This window comes from Cryptomeria japonica, chromosome 4 (assembly GCF_030272615.1).
Source record: "Cryptomeria japonica chromosome 4, Sugi_1.0, whole genome shotgun sequence".
Lineage (NCBI taxonomy): Eukaryota > Viridiplantae > Streptophyta > Pinopsida > Cupressales > Cupressaceae > Cryptomeria > Cryptomeria japonica.
The window spans coordinates 276,459,608-276,478,111 of NC_081408.1; positions in this window are offsets into that span (position 1 = coordinate 276,459,608).

An 18,504-nucleotide genomic window follows, 5' to 3' on the forward strand; every position below is an offset into this window, starting at 1 on the left:
CTCAGACAATTTCTCCTTAGTGATTTCACACAAAGACTTTCGAAGCAGATTACTCACATCTTCTATATTGATATTGTTCTAGATCAAATGGTTTATTAGAACATTTTCATTTCTATCTGACTCAATAGAGGTCATCCACATCTTACTATTTTTTTGTAATCTGTTAAGACTACCAACAATCTCTAGCAAATTTGATTCATCATTAAATTCGTTAACATCCTACTCTACAATAACTAGCTCTCCTTTAGACATAGGAGTTTCTGGATCATCAATTATTACATCTTTTTCTTTTTGATCCTTCTTTCTCTCATTGGATTTTGAGATACTCATAGGTATAGTTTCTCTCCTTTTTCTTTTTCTAGAGAAAGAACCTCCTTTGGTAGGAGTGGTAGCAGGGGATACCAGACCAACACTCTACATGTCCAGGAAAGATTTTAAATATACATTGCATGCCTCCTCTCTCTTATCCAAACTATTCAAGTATCTAAAAATCTACTTTACAACCAAAACACTAGACTCCCATATCACATTTTCTTTTTCCGAAAGGGATCCCAAATAATACATAGCTAAGAAAATAAGTAATGATCCAAACCAAAAGGGGTAATTCTGCTCTTTTGACATCTTAATGTTTTCTAACAATAATTCCCTCAAAAATTCACACAAGTCGAAAATCCCATATTTCATGACAAGCATATGTGCCAAGTAAACTTCAATAGTCAAATTTGCACCTTCTCTATTTCTGAAGTATATCTTGTAGAAAATACCATAAGAAACATACCTCATAATAAAATTGATGATCTTGTAGATGATTAATGCTCATTGATTACTTGCTACACCATTTAGGGTTTTTACTTCTTTGTTCTTTATTGATTTCTTAGCCGGAACATCTCCATTATTGCACAAACTAGTAATAACTAAGATAGTCTCCTTCATGACTGGATTGGGTTTATCCAACATGATGTTGTCATCCTACACATGACTAAGGATCACTCTGATCGCTTTGACATCATCAAACTAGGGAAATTCTATCTACAAATTCATTCCTTTATGCTCTAATTATTTGACTCTCAGCAACTCTTTATCATTCAAACTAATTTCTGCATTTATTATCTTCTTTGAGTTAAATTCATCCAAGAATATTTTTTGTACAACCTAAAATTTTTTGCTACTCAATTTTCCAATGATAATTTTGCTTTCCATGATTACTTGTTATGCCCTCTTGCTCTACTATTCTTCAACTATTCACAGTATTTTCAAACTCGAACAACATGATAAAGACAAAGTGATTGCAACCATCGATACTTATCTTGCCAAGAATAGCCTTTAGATTTCTTCCACCAAAATGTGTCTTGTCAATGATGTCAACACAAACCTCTTATTAGTCAAATATCCTCTTTAACCCAATCATGTCAGATCAATGACATGATCCAACTAGACAAGGATGCTAAAAGTCTTCATTGAAAAACTCCTCTTGAGCCAAAGCAATATGCTCAGATACCGGAGGAAGAGATGCCTATAATATCGTATTCTGGTACATCAGGCTTGCTTCCATTATCCACCTCTTTCTTTTTCCAAACAACAATTTACTTTTTCTTTGATCTATTATCCTTAATTACATTCTTCTTAGTAGATTTCTCTATATTTCCATTTCCACACAAATTAGTATAATGTCTTACTTGCTTGCATTTGTAACAATTGATGTTCTTTTTTTATTGAATTTACTAGAATGCTTCAAGATCTACACTAATTAGCTTTAGGACCATAGCCATTGGATGTATATAAATATCCATGAAAATTATTATTTATCTTATTTTTTCCAGCCAGATTATGATTCTGATAGAAATTTGTTAATCTTAGAGGGTCTGGTTAATACTGAGAGGGGGCTTGAATCAGTATTAACAATAATTTCAAACTTAAAACTTGAACTTATAAAACTTCACCAAATCAATCATAAACCAGTAATAAACTCTTTACCATTACTGGTAATCACTGATAACCAACTGTTAAACCGGTTTATCAAAACTACTCATTAAGTGTTCATCAACATGCATAAAGTGAAAGTAAAACATAATAGCACAAAAAAATTCAGCATATGAACACCATTTTTTTCACATGGAAACTCAAGTAGGGAAAAACACAGGTGGGAATTGGTACCCACAAAAATTGTGCACTCTTTTAGAATGCATCTTGTTAGGAGCCTAGCCTGATTAGAAACATACAATGATGCCCTATTAGGAGTACACCTTGTTAGGAGTCACCCAGTTAAGGGATTTAGATGATGAGCCCTATTAGGAGCTTTGACCTATTAGGATCAACCTCACAAGTGGATTTAGCACTTAGATGTTGAGCTACCTGATTAAGAGATTTACAATGAAAGGACTGTTAGGACCTACCCGATTAAGGGATTTTTCTACTTTAATTGTTAGAGAACAATAGTGAATGATCTGGGTATAGCACTTAACTACTTTCTTGATCAGATCCAATTCTTGCTCCAAATCTGCTACACTCTGTAACATCATAAATTGTATGCACTTGCTAAAGCAGTACAATTTCACACCTAGTTTAGCACCTGCATTGGCGCATTTTGCATTTGCATTGCATTTCCCCTTTAGCACTTAATTAATCAAATTAATTAGGTCTAAGGTTCTATTTCATCATCTTCCACATCATAAAGTTGGGCCCTTTCATTAAAGTGTGCCCCATTCATTTTATTCCTCCAATACATCATTTAATCAAAAACCCTAATTAGGTCCTATTTTGAACTTGGGGGCTTGATTTCGGGGGTCAAAACATCTCGAAATCACCTGTAACTTCGGGATTCTCTCTAAAATTATCATATCCGATGGTTCTGAAAATTTGGTGAAAAGTTGTCGGGACCAAGGCGCCCGAAGTGCACATGATCCTTGACATTTTTCCCAAAATTTTAGGAGCGCGATCCAATCATAAAATAAAGCTTAACCCCAAGAAATTGGCGGGAGATTCAATCTCTAGGTCGGCCAAAAGTTGAAATTAAGACCTAGGGTTTCATATATAAGAGCTCTCTTTCTTCATTTGAAAGGATCCAAATTTTGGTTTTAGGGACCTTCTATGCAGCGAAAGAGCAGATCTTTGAAGACTTCAAAAACATTCAACATCTATCCATCAAGAATTCATCAATTTCATTCATCCATTTAGGGCTTTGAAGGCATTGAAGAGCAATAAGGGATCACCGACTGAAGATTGGCTTGTACCCCTCCCTTGGGGTTGGGTATGATTTCATGTTGTTTTCATGTCTTTGCATAAGCCTCATTATATCACTTGTATTCATGCTTTAGATCTCTTTACATCTTGATTTGGAGCATTTACATTATCATTTACAAGCAATTAGGGTTTACTTTCTAGGTTGCTCTAGTTTGCTTACTTGCATTTTAGGATCTTGCACACACACAAGGTCTGCACACACACTACTTTTACAATACAACCTGGCTATTTGTGAGGTGGCAATCACCAAAGTGGGGGTTTGACTAAGGCAAAACCCTATATAGCCGCCCACCATACCTTTTCAAATATAAGTGCAGGTTTCGGGATTCGGATGACGCCGCAAGTTGCAGATCCGACAGAAGCAGACGGAGACTGAACTTCACACCAAATTTTAAAGCAAAAGACTAGGATAGGGGCGTGGGATGCCCTGGTCCTGCCAGGATAGGGGCGCTAGGCGCCCTGGTCCCTGGGATAGGGACGCTGGGCACCCTAGTCCTTCTGTCAGACAGCAAGTTTCAGACAGCTTTTCAGGCTACCAAACAACAGTTTCAGGTGCAGTTTCAGGAGTAGAATTAGGACACTAGTGCCTATGCCCCTGTCCCAAACATTTCCACTCAGATTTTAACTCCAGGTATGCATCTGCATTCTTGTCTTGTCCTTGTGTTTACAGCTTTCCATTGTTTAACTTCAATTCTACAATCTTGTTATTAGTTCATGCTTGCACTTTGGAATTGAACTTGCATCATTTTATCTTTCAATTACAACAAAGGAATAGAAACCCTAATAGGTAGCCTATGGCTCTCCCTTTCACAAAAAGAAGTAGCCAATTGTGTGATACCTCTAGGCTCTTTCGTATTCCACAATGTGTGTCAAAAGGTAAGATTAGGACATGTTAGCCTAGTCTCACTTTTTCCCCTACACATTTTGGTGAACCCGACGTGAATCTTATTATTGCTTTCTCTTGCATTGCATTTGTTAGATCTAGATCTAGATTTAGTGTGTTTCATTTAAGTTTCATTTTCATAGAAAAAAAAAAAAAACAAAAAAAAAAGAGGGAAAAGAAAGAGTGTGTTTCTTTGTTTCTTTGCATTGTGTGTTTAAGTTTTATGCAACTTTTATTTCAAAATGTCAGATTTTTATTTGCAAGATGTTCATATTTATGATTATGTATGAAATTATGTTGATCATGAGTATAGCCAAGATGAATTAGATGAAGCTTTAGATGAGTTTTTGAATCCTAAAGATGCCAAACCTTCATTTTACCAAAAACTCATAAACCTTGTTACTATGCCATTTCGTTGTGATGAGAAAGATAAGTCGAATGGTTCCTCTAAAGGGTACATTCCTATCAACTCTTCCACTGAATCTAGTAACATGGTTGTTTTCAATGATCCCCTCTATGAAGAGATGTCTCCTTTTGAATCAAAAGGTAAACCTTTTAATAGATATGATCATGCTTTGTTGGATGATGCTCTTGATGACTTTGTGGCTTTGTCGAAACCTTTAAACAAGAACAAAACTTCTAAATTAGTTAACATGATAAACCTAAAAGAGCATAATAAGCCTCTCTTTGAAGTCCAAGGTGCTTATCCTTCTCCCATATTTCAAGTTCCTAAATCACCTCTCCTGACTGTCCAAGGAGGGTATGGTCATGATTCCTTTCTTACTCCGAATAAACCTATCATCACTATGCAAGGAAGAAAACCTATAAGTCCTTATAGTTATGCCAAGAAATTAACTAGAGAGAGTTATCGTGTGTTTGCCCATACTTATCATACTAGAAATAATAGGCAGCCTAATCCTCCTCCTGTTACTCCAGTTTCTCTTCCTAATCCTCAACCAATTCTTCCACAAGCTCCACGCATTTCACAAGTTCTTGGTAAGGAATATGATCTCATAGAACAACTTAAAGCTACCCCTGCTAAGATATCCCTTTGGGATTTGATTCAAACTTCTTCCGCTCATCACGGAATGTTACAAGATGCCTTGAAAGATTTGAATGTTCCTCCACCGAATACATCTAGTAATATAGTGTCTTTGGTTAACTTTGTGATGAATCCTAAAGCTCAAATTGTGTTTACTCAAGACGAGTTGCCTACTAGTGAAATTCAACATCAATATGATCCCTTGATGATTGTGGTTATCATAAATGACACTTCTATAAGACGAACACTGGTAGATAATGGCTCTGGCCTTAATGTGTGTAGCATTAATCTATTGCATAAGTTGAATGTGGATACATCCCTTATTGAGCCTGACTCTCATCCCATTCGAGGCTTCGATAATGTGGCTAAGTCTTCATTAGGTATTATCACCTTACCCCTCACAATGGGGCCTATTACTTTGCCTACTCCTATCCATGTTATGTTGGGAAATCTAACATACAACTTGTTATTAGGGAGACCTTGGATTCATAGTATGCAAGCTGTCCCCTCTACATTGCATAGACAAGTTAAATTTATTTATAACAATAAGACATATATCTTGATAGGTGATACTAATTTTCAAGCTTGTTTGCAAACATCTACTTCCAAAGGGGGTTCTTCTAAGCCTTCCTCTTCTAGTGATGACTCTTTAAACAAGATACCTATCGATGAATCTTCACTCTCTAATGATCAAAATTCTTTGGATGAGTCTGAAACTCCTGAAGAAGATTCTTCTCGACTTGAATCTACACATGAGAAGGCTTTTGATCCTGAGAAGGTTCTCACAGAAGACGATTGGGGATCTCTTTATTTTAATCCCACCTTTGTAGGTGAGTATAGGGTTCCTTCTAGAGAGCTTAAAGTTGAAAAGAAGGAAGAGGCTAAAAATCAATCAATCTTACCTGAACCTATGAGCAATAATTTTGTGGCCGCTTCTCAAACTTCTTCTCCTCACACCTCTAATTCTGAAGGATTTGATTCTTTGTCTTATGAAAAACCACCTTCTCTTTCTAAAATGGCTGATCGTTATGGTCGTGGTTTTCATATTTTAGCTAAGCATAGGTATAATGGAAATGGTTGTGGCGCTCATGAACAAGGGATAAGGGTTCCTCTAGAGAATAATCTTTATGATGTGACCTTTGGACTTGGTTATAATCCCTACAAATGCACTAAAGCTTCTAAGAGACCATGTATTAGTGTTAATGTTATTTCTATATCTCTACCAATGAGACACCCTAAGTATATTGATGGGGATCCTTCGTGTGCCTATGCTTTGGATGTCTTTCCTACCAATGATGCTTTAGTTGAGTTTTTAGGAGCATATGATACTCTTCCTCGTTATCATCACAATAGGGGATTTCCTTATTGTTTGAACACTGAAGCTTATTTCAGAAGAGAGATTGATAATGATGAGATTGTGAAAGAATTCCCTCAGTTAAAGGATACTCCTCAACAAAGTAATCTTCTTAAAAGTGACACCATTGATGTTAAGATGGATCCTTGCAATGAAGAAAAAGTTATTTAAATTGGGAAATGTTTGGATGAAGAAGAACAAAAACAATATGTAGATTTATTGCGTGAATTCCCTGAGATCTTTGCTTGGACATATTCTGACATGCCTGGTATAGATCCTAAGATTGTTACTCACAATATTGTCTTAGTTCCCGATGCTAAGCCTGTGAAACAAAAGATTCAAAAAATGAATCCTAAGGTAGCTTTGCTTGTTAAGGCTGAGATTGAAAAATTATTGGAGGCTAGATTTATCCACCCTATTGATTATTCCCTGTGGATTTCAAATATTGTTGCTGTGGCTAAATCAGATAATAAAATAAGAATGTGTACCGACTTTCGGGATTTAAATAAGGCTTCTTTGAAAGATGATTTCCCTCTCCCAAACATTGACATGATAGTTGATTCTACAGCAGGACATGCTTTGTTATCCTTCATGGACGGTTTTTCAGGATACAATCAAATCTTCATTAATCCTCAAGATCAATTCAAAACTGCTTTCACCACTCCTTGGGGTACATTCTGTTGGGTGATGATGCCTTTTGGGCTTAAAAACATCAGTGCAACTTATCAACGAGTGATGACCCTTATCTTTCATGATTATATGCACAAGATTTTAGAAGATTATGTTGATGATATTTTAGCCAAATCCATTCTCTGTATAGATCATATTAAGATCCTTCATCAAATCTTTGAAAGAATTCATAAATATCACATGCGCTTGAATCCTCGAAAATGTGTTTTTGGTGTGGATAGTGCAAAACTATTAGGATTCATAGTTTCCCATCGTGGGATTGAGGTGGACACTAAGAAAATAGATGCTATTGTCAACATGCCACCTCCTAGAAATGTGTCTCAACTCAAAAGATTACAAGGAAAGATTCAAGCTATTCGTAGGTTTGTATCTCAACTTGCGGATCATACTTTTCCTTTTACTCAACTTCTCAAAAAGAATATCACTTTTCAATGGAACGAAGATTTTCAGCAAGCATTTGAAGATTTAAAAGTATATTTGGCTAATCCTCCTATCCTTCAACCCGCCGAACCTTCTAAGCCCTTTCTTCTTTATACAGCTACTTCCTCTCATGCTCTCGCGGCATTATTGGCACAACATGATAAAGATGGTAAGGAGTGTCCAGTTTATTACATAAGTCGAACATTACTCGATTATGAGACCCGATATTCTGCGATAGAAAGACAATGCTTGGCCTTGGTGTTTGCAACTCAGAAATTAAGACATTATCTTTTAAATTCAGAAGTCTAAGTCATGGTAAAGTTTGATCCTTTGAAGCATCTTTTCTCTAAAACTGATTTATCAGGGCGCCTAGCTAAGTGGGTTATGATGTTAACTGAATTTGACCTTAAATTTGTTTCACAAAGAGCAATTAAAGGGCAGGCGTTGACTGATCACTTAGTTGAGGCCCCTTCACCTTTCTCCTTCCCTAACCCTGAGTCTTTTCCCAATGATTTCATTCTTTGTACAGAGAAAGATGAAACTTGGGAGTTGTACTTTGATGGCTCTAAGTGTTGTACAGGATCGGGGGCAGGTGTTGTTCTGATTTCTCCTACAAAGAAATCCATTCCCTTATCTTATCGTCTCAATTTCCTATGCACCAATAACATTGCTGAGTATGAGGCTCTTATAGCAAGAATAAAGGCAGCCTTGGCTTTGAATGTAAAGCACATACATATTTATGGAGATTCTCAATTGATTATAAGACAAGTAACATGACTGTATCAAGCAAAACAAGACAAATTATCACAATATAAAGACCTTGCTATCTCTTTGTTACAAAAATTTGATTCTTATACCATGGAACCTGTTCCTCGAAAAGATAATCAACATGCGGATGCAATGGCATGTGTGGCTTCTCTTGTATCTTTAGAGGACCCTGTGGTTGATCTTAAATTTGTTATTCACAACCTTATTTCTCCAGCTATTGTAGATGATTCTAGCTTGGTGACATGTTGTGACTTTATAGACTCGGATGAATGGTATTTGCATATTGTAAGATATTTGACCGATGGTACCTTTCCTGATTCCGCCAATAGGAACACTAGGGCTAGAATTCGCAAGTTGTCTGCTAGATATATCATTCTTTCTAATGTTCTTTACCGAAGGGGTTATAACGGTCTTCTCCTTCGCTATCTTAACAAATTGGAAATCCCTATTGCTCTTGAAGAAGCACATTCAGGTGCCTGTGGGGGACATTTTGGAGGCAAATCCTTGGTTCAAAGATTGCTTCGTATGGGATATTATTGGCAAACTATGCAGAAGGATTCTTTTTCATTCGTTAAGAAATGTCATCAATGTCAACAACACAATAATCTGATTCATGCTCCTGCCCAAGAACTCAATTCTCATGTAGCTTCTTGGCCTTTCTCTGCATGGGGGTTGGATCTCATCAGTAAAATCTCTCCTCCTTCATCTCAAGGACACACTTTCATTATAACCGCAACAGATTACTTTACAAAGTGGGTAGAAGTTGTTCCCCTTCGCTCTACTACTGCTGAAGTGATTTGTCGATTTCTTCTAGAAAACATTATTTCTCGATTTGGGATACCTTCCACTATAATCTCAGATAATGGGACATCATTTAAGAACAAGGACATGAAGAAATTCCTCGAGAAATATCATATCAAACATCGATTTTCTACACCATACTATCCTCAATCAAATGGTCAAGCCGAATCATCCAATAAGATAATTGAACAAATTCTTCGCAAAACTGTGAATAAGCATGGTAAGGATTGGAGTACTCAGCTAATTTATGCTCTTTGGGCCTACCGAATGAGTGTACGAATTGCTACAGGAACCACCCCTTATAATCTTGTTTATGGTGCTGATGCTATTATGCCTTTAGAGTTAGAGATTCCATCACTTAGAGTTTCTCTCAAAGGTATAGTAGATGATGACTCTTATAGAGAACAAAGACTTCAACAGCTTGAGATGCTTGATGAATAGCATATAAATGCTCTTGAGCATATTCAAGCGTATCACAAAACTCTACAACGAAGCTATAATGATAAGGTTATTCAACGTGCTTTCTTAGTAGGTGACTTAGTTCTCTATGAGACTCAACGCAATGTGAATGCCTTACCTGAAGAAAAGGGAAAGTTTAGTCCTAATTGGCTTTGACTGTATATTGTTATTCAAGACTATGGATCAGGTGCTTATAAAATAGCGGGTGTGGATGGTATGCCTCTTAAAGAACCTATAAATGCTATGCACTTGCATAGATACTATGCTTAATTCCTCATTCCTTATCTTTTATTTCATTTATCTTCTTATCACTTCTTCAAAATTGGATAATATGTTAGCATATCTTTGTTAGAGCAAATAGAATTAAATGATGTTTTGTTTAATCTATATTGCTTTGTTCCTGACAAGCGTGTTTCTTTACTCTATGGTTTGTCTTGAATTCATGTAAATTGCAAAAGATTTACATTTTCATTATGCTGGCATATTATACAATATCTTTATGTGTTAAGTAGAATTGTATCATGTTGTGTTTAAATTAAATCACATTACTTATATGATTCTTAGGCTTAACACATATTTCTTCTCTATCATCAATGTAGTACTTGATTAAATATTTTATTTTAATTAAGTCACACATGTATCAATTTAATCATGGAGCATTGAAAAATCAATCACATGGAAATTAAAATTCAGAACATACATGTACATCTACCAAATATATTAACTTTAATCAAAATATACATTGTTTTAGGCATTAAAAATAACACATTTGAGACAAAGAGAAGCATGTATATATATATGTGGATCATGTGTTCATATACAAAAGTAGGTCACTATACATCCCAAAATGTGACCTATCCTACATCATGAGATCATCTCCTATCCCTAGGGCTAGTGGCTGGAGAGTGACGACTAGATACTCCCTCCTGATCCGGCCGTGAAGGTGGACCCATAGCTGTATAGCATGATATAGACCGTGAATGACTCCGAGAGGAACTCCTATGATCCCTATCCATAAGGATTGCATGATACGAGGTAGCCTCGGCCTGAGCTGCTGCTAGGTCACGCTGTGCCTGCTAAAGGTCCTTTGATAGAACTCTCTCTCTCTCCCTTCATATTTCCACCTGTACTCAAAATGGGGAAAACAAGTCATCATGGCAACCCGCATTCCCTTGAGGCCTATAAGCAACCTGTGAGGAACTAGGGATCTATGTCATCATGGAAATATCTGTCACTGCTTAATGGATCAAGGAAAGCCACTCCTGCACATTAGCTATAGCAGTAGAATAGGTTTTGTATCAGTACCATTCTATGTCATCAAAACATTAATCAATCAATATAAAAATACTATATCTGGATCTCCCTCACGCCAGTAGGGATCATGATATGGTAGCATCTATGACTGGGAACTACTAGGCTCCCCACGCTCAAATGATCTGTGCATGATGGGTACAGGTCTCCATATCACCTCGTGTTCCCCCTTTTGGGGAATAGGAGGAGGATCCAAGGCTATGGTATCATCTCCTGAATGGTGGGGAGCTACATCTGACTCCTCCTCATCATCCTCGTCCTCATCCACATCCTCGTTCTCCTCATCATCATCTCTATCTGTGTCATCCTCCTCTCCTTCCTCTTCCTCCTCGGCACTAGGCTGATCTCCTATGGGTGGATCAGGATCTCCTACCTCCTCATGACCCTCTCCCTCCTCTGGCTCCTCTGATCTGAATCCCTAATCCTCATCTTGGTCTCCATGTCTCCATGGACCTGGATGGCCTATCGGGTGATCTGGTGGAAAGATAGGCCCCAGGTATGTCCTCACAAACCAAGAGAGATACCTGCTCTGTGCTCCGAGATCTACGGCATAATCAATGACCACATTCTGATCAGACCCCTCTATATCTGTGATCTTGATATCATCTGTCGTACATCTCGCTACTGCTCTGGGTCTGGGAAGGACTCATGAGTGTCAAGTGTAGATAGGTACATCGGTTGGAACACACTGCTCTAGCCCAAACTACCTCCGTACTCAGTCAAAGTAGAATGGGACTATGATATGTGAGTATTTTCCTCTCAGCAGACGGTTCCTCTGTAAGCATGCTAGCTACCTCTCCATTCCATCCCATATGTGCATCCGCAGATATGGTCTCCATACTATCAATCTATCGAATGTCACTCTCGAATATAGTAGATCCCCAAATCTCCACTCGCTGGTAAGTGGATAAGCAAACACCCTAGGTCGCTCACTAGCCACACTCATCGGATAGCCGACAGGCCTGGTGCATGTGAAGTGCTCAAATATCCACACCTGCAGAAGTGTGCATGTCATCAAGCTACAACCCTATCCAAAAACATACTCCTTGAGGTCATGATAGAGATTTGCAAGCATACTCCGACCCCAATCATATACTCTCCTATGTCTCTCCATAGCCCTGATGCACCATGTGAGACCCCCATGCATGTGCGTACCTCGCCCATTAGGGCAGACAGCTAGTGCAATGATGGCAATCATAAGACGTCTCACAAGGGGCACCTCTCCTGTAGGATGTAAGAGCCAACTGACCATGATGCGACCTCTTGTCTCACTCAGCATGACTCTCCCTATGTAGTATACCTGCTCCCTCTGATGGTCCTCCGCTGACCGATCAGTCACGTATGTCACGGTAGCTCCTCTGATAGGTAGGCGAAGTATGTGGTACACATCCTCAAGTGTAGCCATCATCTCTCCTATTGGAAGCTGGAATGTACATGTGTCAGGATCCCATCGCTCCATAAGTGCCATCAACATCGCAGGGTGGAATCGAATGGCCAGCATAAGGATCATATACCACAAACCTACTATAGATAATGTATCCCTCTCTGCCTGAGTCAGCCGGGGAATCTGATCTCGTAGACTATGAAGAATCTGCCCCGCAGTGTGCTCTCTCATGTATGGCAGACCCTGTGATGCAAAAAAAACATCAGTGTAATCAGTACTCAATCATCAAAATCATCTACGCAAAAAATGAAAAATTGTCAAACATCGAAAGCTAACCCTTGCCAAGTCCTGATTGGGACCATGGCGCTCTGTCAGGGACCATGGCACCCTTCAGGGACCATGGCGCCCTCAGGGGCCCATGGCGCCCTTTAGGGACCATGGTGCACTGAGAGGACCATGGCGCCCTTCAAGGACCATGGTGCCCTGATAGGACCATGGCACCCTGGGTAGGACCCAGGGTCAGATTCCAGGGCCTGCATTCGATCACAGAAACTCAAAGTCAATAGAAATGCAGAAAGTCAAAGTCAAAGTTTAGTCAACTCACCTCGTCCAGTGGCTCATCGCCGATCACGGCCTGTCGCATGACCTCCATCCTCATGGGACGCTTCGGTCATCATGAAGGCATGATGATGGCTATGTGGGCTCCGCTGCAATGAACAATACTCAAAAATCAACAAAGTGACAAATGCAATAGTCACTTTCAAGGTATATATTTTCATTTTGGTTTCAAAACCCTAATTTTCCTCTATCACTCGTTTCATCATAACTTGGTTTTGGGAGATGCAATTTTTGAACCGTTTGTTGCATAGGAATCGTATTTTTGTTCCCTTACTCCCTTGATGTTCCAAAATGTGCTCTGATGAAGCCTCTTCAGTGAACATCTCTCATCAATCATCTCTCACACAATTTGTCGTAAGTAAACATGCTATCCTGTTTCACCTCCCTAATAAGCAAACTGAAACAGGGGGGCATATAGCTACTCGCAAATTTCATCACTTTCCTTAGTAAGCATTAGGTGATTTTGTGATCTAACGTGTGTTTTGTAGGGTGTGGTTCCTAACTGTGTACTGCAGATACCGCTGGGGGCTTCATTCGATGGACTTATGGATATATCCTTTTTCAAATAATGTTTACTTTCCTGTACTTTAGCTTGCATATGCACGTAGTACTCATATGACCGCTAAAGTGGGGGCTAAATGTAACATTGTAAATTGTATGCACTTGCTAAAGCAGTACAATTTCACACCTAGTTTAGCACCTGCCTTGGCACATTTTGCATTTGCATTGCATTTCCCCTTTAGCACTTAATTAATCAAATTAATTAGGTCTAAGGTTCTATTTCATCATCTTCCACATCATAAAGTTGGGCCCTTTCATTAAAGTGTGCCCCTTTTATTTTATTCCTCCAATGCATCATTTAATCAAAAACCCTAATTAGGTCCTATTTTGAACTTGGGGGCTTGATTTCCAGGGTCAAAACATCTCGAAATCACCTATAACTTTGGGATTCTCTCTAAAATTATCATATCCGACGGTTCTGAAAATTTGGTGAAAAGTTGTCAGGACTAGGGCGCCCGGAGTGCACACGGTCCTGGAAATTTTTCTCAAAATTTTAGGAGCGCGATCCAATCATAAAATAAAGCTTAACCCCAAGAAATTGGGGGGAGATTCAATCTCTAGGTCAGCCAAAAGTTGAAATTAAGCCCTAGGGTTTCATATATAAGAGCTCTCTTTCTTCATTTGAAAGGATCCAAATTTTGGTTTCAGGGACCTTCTATGCAGCGAAAGAGTAGATCTTTGAAGACTTCAACAACATTCAACATCCATCCATCAAGCATTCATCAATTTCATTCATCCATTTAGGGCTTTGAAGGCATTGAAGAGCAATAAGGGATCATCGACTGAAGATTGGCTTGTACCCCTCCCTTGGGGTTGGGTATGATTTCATGTTGTTTTCATGTCTTTGCATAAGCCTCATTATATCACCTGTATTCATGCTTTAGATCTCTTTACATCTTGATTTGGAGCATTTACATTATCATTTACAAGCAATTAGGGTTTACTTTCTAGGTTGCTCTAGTTTGCTTACTTGCATTTTAGGATCTTGCACACACACAAGGTCTGCACACACACTACTTTTACAATACAACTTGGCTATTCATGGAGGTGGAAATCACCAAAGCGGGGGTTTGACTAAGGCAAAACCCTATATAGCCGCCCACCATACCTTTTCAGATATAAGTGCAGGTTTCGGGATTCAGACGACACCACAAGTTGCTGATCCAATAGAAGCAGACGGAGACTGAACTTCACACCAAATTTCAGAGCAAAAGACTAGGACAGGGGCATGGGGTGCCCTGGTCCTGCCAAGATAGGGGCGCTAGGCGCCCTGGTCCCTCAGACAAGGGCTCTAGGCTCCTTGGTCCTTCTGTCAGATAGCAAGTTTCAGACAGCTTTTCAAGTTACCAAACAATAGTTTTAGGTGTAGTTTCAGGAGTAGAATCAGGACAGTGGTGCCTGTGCCCCCGTCTCGAACATTTCCACTCAGATTTTAACTCCGGGTACGCATCTGCATTCTTGTCTTGTCCTTGTGTTTACAGCTTTCCATTGTTTAACTTCAATTTTGCAATCTTGTTATTAGTTCATGCTTGCACTTTGGAATTGAACTTGCATCATTTTATCTTTCAATTACAACAAAGGAATAGAAACCCTAATAGGTAGCCCGTGGCTATCCCTTTCACAAAAAGAAGTAGCCAATTTTGTGATACCTCTAGGCTCTTTCGTATTCCACAATGTGTGTCAAAAGGTAGGATTAGGACATGTTAGCCTAGTCTCGCTTTTTCCCCTACACACACTCTAGCAGATCTCTTACTCTGGTTCGGTGTCACACTCTTTTCAAAACCCATAGACAAAACAAATATCAACTGTACAGACATAAATAACCTTTACACCTTATTCAGTTACAAAACCCTAAGACTTACAACATAGATCATCACAAATATTTATAACTCATTACAGATCATTATTGATCATCATATGGATCATTACAATCAATTACAACCCTTGGTTGGTCATTGCATCTTGATTTGATACAAAGTCAAACCCTTAGAATAGTCTTCTAAGCGCTTCACTAATTCCCAAGAAATTTTCTCTCCAAATGCACCAAAAATTCATTCAAACACTTCATGCAATTTGTGCCACATCACCTCCAACATTTGAACTAGATGTAGATCATGGAAAACCAAAAATCATTAACAGTTAAGAGAATGCTTTATAGGTTCTTAAACCCTAGCAAAAATACAACATAAATCATAAACATGATTTTCAGTAACCAAAACATGATGCGGTTCTAGTCAGATACATATTACAATGATATAAACTAACATTCCAAACCACAACACTTCAATCATCACCAATCACCAGATCTAATCAAAACATTCCTCGTTTACTGGTTAAGGTCCTAATTCCTAGTTCACTATCCTCAATATCGGTAAGGCATTTTTGGTAGACCAAATAGACTTATATGACAAAATATAACATAGTAAATATCAGTTGCCATCAATGACAACACAAATAACTAATCAAATTCATCCAATTATGCAATCTCAATCTCTTCATCACAATTGCATCACAAACAGTCCTTTACTGGTTCAATCATCATTCTTCAGCTGCATTCATCTGTTACAGTTATGCCAATTATGCCAACATTCTCCCCCTTTGGCATTGATGGAAACATCAACATATTCAACTAAAATCATGTTGCTTAGTTTTGGAACTTCTTTGCTACATTTCACTCTTCTGTCGGTTCTTCTCTTCTCCACTTGGAACTAAATCTTCATTTATTTTCCCCCTTTCTGTTACACATCTTCTCCTCCTTAGACTAATATATTTCTTCTCCCCCTTTGAAAACAATTCCAAAGGTGCATATGCATCGCCGATCATCAAATCTACTGTTGTTGTCTTGAATATCTCTACAAATCTCATTTAAGTTGCTCCCCCTATGGAGTAGCTAGCATTTTAGGAATCCATAGTGAAAAATATTCATTAAGCCCACTGGATTGATGCATCTCTTGCATCTTAGTTCTTCTTATGTAGGGGTATGACCTCTAATTTACCTCTGAGGTACTCAAAGGTAGTCTTCAGCAATGATTTTGTGAAAATGTCAACTAGCTACTCTTTGCTTGTCACATACTCCATTATGACTTGTCTTTCTTGTACTCTCTCCCTTAGAAAGTGATATTTTAATTATATGTGATTTGTCCTTGCATGTAACACAAGGTTTTTCAAAATATTAATTGCACTTGTATTGTCACAATAAATAGTTATTGATTCAAACATCAAGTTTAAAACCTTCTAACACATGTCTCATCCAGATTGCATGTGTGCAATTCATTGATACAACAACATACTTTGCCTCTTTTGTTGATTGTGATACACCTGTTTGATTCTTAGTTGTCCAAGCAACCAATCTACCTCCAAGAAGAAAAGTTCCACCGGTAGTGCTTTTTCGGTCATCAACATTGCCTGCCCAATCTACATCAATAAACACTTCCAAAGAAAAATAATTTTGTAAGGATACCATAGGCCATAACCTATTGTTCCTTTCAAGTATTGGAATATCCTTTTCACTACTAGCAAGTCATTATTCTTGGGATCCTTTTGAAATCTAGCAACCAAACCAACAACATGTGCAATATTAGGCCTACTGTGAACAACTTAATGCAACTTACCAATCATGGACCTATATTATTTTTCATCAAAAGAATGTGAATCATCTTGTTAAGACAATTTACAAGCTATCACTATCGAAGTACCAATTGTTTCAATACTTCCTTCACATACTTACTGTGATAGATAAATATTCCACTATCTAATTGTTGGACCTGCAGCCCAATGAAAAACTTAATCTCACCAATAAGAGACATCTCAAATTATTTTTTCCTCTCCTTAGCAAACTCCATACATAAATCATCATCACCTCCAAAAATTATATCATCCACAAATACTTCAGCTATCAACACCATGTCTCCATCAGTCTTAAGATATATATTATTGTCCTCACTAGTACACTAGAATCCTATCTTGATCAAGAGTGTATACAATCTTTCAAACCATGATCTCAGTGCTTGCTTCAATCCATACAGTGCCTTATGTAACTTGCAAACCATATCTTTATCCTCAGACAAAGCAAATCCATCTAGTTGTTCTATGTATACTTCTTCCTCAAGGATGCCATTAGGAAAAGTAGATTTAACATCCATCTGGTAGACCTTAAAGCCTTTAAATGCAACATAAGAAAGTAACATTCTTACTCCTTCCAATCTTACCACTGGCGTAGAGGTTTCTCCATAGTCTTCTCCTTCTTCTTGTGCATAGCCTTTGCATACCAACCTTGCCTTCTTCATTCAATTTGTTTATAAAGACCCATTTAGGGCCAATCACATTCTTGTCTTCCAGTCTCAGAACAAGTATCCATGTCTTGTTCTTCTCTATCTGATCCAATTCCTTATTCATAGCATTAATCCTATCATTGTCCTTCAATGCCTCTCTTACTATTTTAGGCTCAATAGTAGAAATCAGACAAGAGTTTTCTCTGATTTTCCTCATTTGTACACGAGCATTTTTATCTCCTATAATTTATTCTTCTGAATGATTTAGTCTGACATATCTTGGTATTACTGGTTCTAGTGCTATGCTTTCTGCTTCATGTTCTTCAGCTTCTTCATTTCTCTCTTCATTTACTAGTTGAGCACCTATTTTTGCATTTTCCTACTCATCTTTCTTTTGTACTTCCAGTTCAATAAACACAAGTTTTTCTTCATCATTCTCAAGTTTAGATTTTCTAGTCTTATCATATTTCTCAAAGAGTTCATCTACCTTCACATTTTCACTCTCAATGATCCTTTTTGTTCTCTTGTTATAACATTCGAAAGCCTTACTCTTTGTAGAGTAACCAAGAAAAATACCTTCATCACACTTTGCATCAAACTTTCCAGTGTAATAATCACATTTAATGAAACATTTACACCCAAAAACTTTGAAGTAACTTAGAGTAGTAGTCTTTCCATGCCATAATTCATAAGGTATTTTGT